At 48.4% G+C, this 3,382-nt stretch overlaps 1 pseudogene; it reads left to right on the top strand.

Moving 5' to 3' along the window:
* Positions 1-488: 488 nt before the first annotated feature.
* On the top strand, positions 489-2,123 carry LOC123176843 (cytochrome P450 71D7-like; annotated as a pseudogene).
* Positions 2,124-3,382: the final 1,259 nt, after the last annotated feature.

Genomic DNA, 3,382 nt, shown 5'->3' with positions numbered 1-3,382 from the left:
TTATTGCGGGAATGACTCTGTTAATTTTAAAGCCGAGGTCACTGAGCCTTCTCTCTAGAGAAGAAAGGAACAGCCAGAGCATCTTCGTTGGGTGCTAGTCTTCCGATACCATTTTGTCGCGAGCTAGGACATGCAGAACAAGTCCCATCAGATGCAGATGCAGATGCAGTTGTAGATGCAGATGCAAACGACAAAGTCTCCAGCTAGCAAACTCCAATATCACATGTTGTTTGTATCTGCTAGAAAAAGGAGGGACAACTGTAGGCATCTACCGTTTGGTGCTCATCACCCGATGCCATATTGTCATGGCAGGACAACCAGGTCCTAGATGTATACGTAATATAAGCAATTCAATCACGCAAGGTGGTTGAATTACTTACATCCCATCAGATGCACACGTAATATTGTTCGTGCATCCGGTCGGGGCGGGCTATAAGAAGGCTCGCACACAACCCGAAGAGCACAGCCAACACATCATGCTTTTCACCATGGACGACGATCTTGTATACCTGTGCTCTGCTTTGCTCTCGTGTCAGTGTTGGCCATCACGGTTGTCCAGCTCCTGAAGCCGTGACGACGGCTGCCACCGGGGCCGCCGAACCTGCCGGTGATCGGGAGCGCGCATCGGCTGGTGATTTAACGCGCTGCCGCACCGCACGATGGGCGAGCTGGCCAGCGTGCATTGGCCGCTCATGTACCTCCGCGCCGGGCACGTGCTGTGGTAGTGGTTCCGTCCAAGGAGGCTGCCCGCGAGGTGCTCAAGACCCACGGCGCCATCTTGGCCACTGGGCCGAAGCTCATGGCTGGCGACCGACATCGTGGCTCGACGGACCACCTATTCTGCCCTATCCCCGGCGACTACTTCGGAAAGCTCCGAAAGCTGTGCGTCTAGGAGATCCTGAGCAACGACCGCGTCCGCTCCTACAAGGACATCCGGGAGGACGAGGTGCGGAGCCTCGTCGACGACACCGGGGCGGACGGGCGTACGGCATGTAGAGCAGCAAAGCCGAAGACTTCATGGCGGCCATCAAGCACAGGTTCGTCTACAGCACCAGCTTCTCGATCCCTGAGCTCTTCCCTGGTTTCACGGGGATTTTATCTTCTTCCCTAGCATAAGGAGGAACCTCCAGAGCGTTCGTGACACCGTCGACGGCATCCTGGGGGAGATCATCGACCACACGGAGTAAATCCTCAAGACTGGCAGGTCACCCGCGTCGGAGAAGAACCTGGTGGAGGTTCTCCTCGGCCTCCACGGAAATGAAGACTTTGGCTTCCCCATCACCCGCTCCACGGTCAAAGCAGTTATCTTGGTTAGTACTACTACTATTGCAGTACAATTTTAGTAGTAACACAAAATTTCAAAAGATTTTCAGGCCTCAACATTCATCTAATTTTTTTTAGAAATATAAACGTAGGCATAAGTTAAAATAAGATTTTGATGCCTCAACACTTGTCTAAACAGAACATATATGCGGGTGGGACAGACACATCTCCATGGTATGGGTCACGGCAGAGCTGATGATGAAGTCAAAGGTAATCAGGAAGCTGCAAGAAAAGATCAGGGCGGCGTTCCGCGAGATCAATCTCCGGACGAGCGGAAGTTGCATCAAGTACCTTGGCTTGGTGATCAAGGAGACGTTCAAGCTGTACCCAGCAGCTACCATCTTGATCTCTCAAGAGAGCACCGAGGCCTGCGAGATGAACGGGTATGTGATGCCAACCAAGACGAGTGTGATCATAAAGTCCTGGGCCATCATGTGGGACCCCTAGTACTGGTAAGACGCCGAGGAGTTCAGGCCGGAGAGGTTCAGGGAGCTCGCTTTGTCTTCCACGGCCTCTGCTTCGGGTACACGCCATTCGGCAATGGGATAAGTATACTTTTCGTCTTCAAACTCTCTGAGAGTTTAGAAATCGTCCCTCAACTCTAATCCGGAGATATTTCGTCCCTCAACTATCAAAACCGGATAGTTTTCGTCCCTCGTGCCACTTCGGGCGGTTTTAGTCCGACGTAAACAGTAGATCGGTGAACAGTAAATTCGAAAAAAAGCAAAAAGAAAATCAAATTTTTTTGAAAATTTGTGGGATCAAAGTTCCTCAGGGGCATAAGGTGCGTGCAAATTTTCATACTGTTTGGACATTCCAGGTGCTCGTGACAAGAAAATTTTTTTAAATATGTACGTCGGTGAACAGTAAAAAAGAAAGAAAACAAATTCAAAAATATATGAAATTTTTTGGCATCAAAGATGCTTAGGTGTGCAAGGTGCGTGCAAATTTTCATGCTCAAATGACATAAGAGGAGCTCTAGCAAAAAAAAAAATTTGCACTTTTTCAAAGTTTCTTTCCATGCCAATTTTTTTTTGCCACGAACTCCCACAATGTCCAAACACCATGAAAAATTTTAGGCACCTTGAGCACCCGAGCATGTTAGATGTCAACAATTTTCATATATTTTTGAATATTTTTCTATTTTTTCGATTTTATTGTTCACCAACGTACATATTTATAGTTTTTCCTTTGTCACGAGCTCCTGGAATGTCCAAACAGTATGAAAAATTGCATGCACCTTGCGCCCGTGAGGAACTTTGATCCCACAAATTTTCAGATTTTTTTGAATTTTTAAGCTATTTTTTTTCGAATTTACTGTTCATCAATTTACTATTTGCGTCAGACGAAAACCGCCCGAATCAGCACGAGGGACGAAAACTATCCGGTTTTGATAGTTGAGGGACGAAAACTATCCGAATTAGAGTTGAGGGACGATTTCTAAACTCTTGGAAGAGTTCGAGGACAAAAAATATACTTATCCCTTCGGCAATTGAAGGATCAATAGGTACCTGATGCCAGCCAAGACGAGGGTGATCATAAACTCCTGGGTAATCATGTTGGACACCCAGTCCAGGAACATGCCGAGGAGTTCAGAGCGGAGAGGTTCAAGGGAGCTCGCATGGACTTCCATGGTGTATTCATCGGGTACACGCTGCAGACCAAGGATGGCATGTACCTGAAGCAGGAGTTTATAATGGCCCAGCAGTTTATGATCACTCTCGTTTTGCCTGGCATCACGTACTCATTCATCTTGCACGCCCCCGAGCAGCTTGTACCCGAAGTAGATGCCATGACAGTCCATGCGACATGCGAGCAGCCTTGAACTTCTCAGGCCTAAACTCCTCGGCATTCTCCCAATATTAGGGGTAACACCCGACAGCCCAGGATTTTATGCTCACCCTTGTCTTAGCTGGCATCACGTACCCATTGATCTCCCGTGCCTCAGTACTCTCTCGAGGGACCATGATGGGAGTTGGTGGGTATGGCCTGAATGTCTCCTTGATCACCAAGCCGAGGTAATTGATGCAGCTGCCGCTCACCAGGACATCAGTCTCGG

This window comes from Triticum aestivum, unplaced genomic scaffold, assembly GCF_018294505.1.
Source record: "Triticum aestivum cultivar Chinese Spring unplaced genomic scaffold, IWGSC CS RefSeq v2.1 scaffold38274, whole genome shotgun sequence".
Classification (NCBI taxonomy): domain Eukaryota; kingdom Viridiplantae; phylum Streptophyta; class Magnoliopsida; order Poales; family Poaceae; genus Triticum; species Triticum aestivum.
Note: the sequence above shows the minus strand (reverse complement) of the source record. Positions and strands in the feature narration are given on the sequence as shown.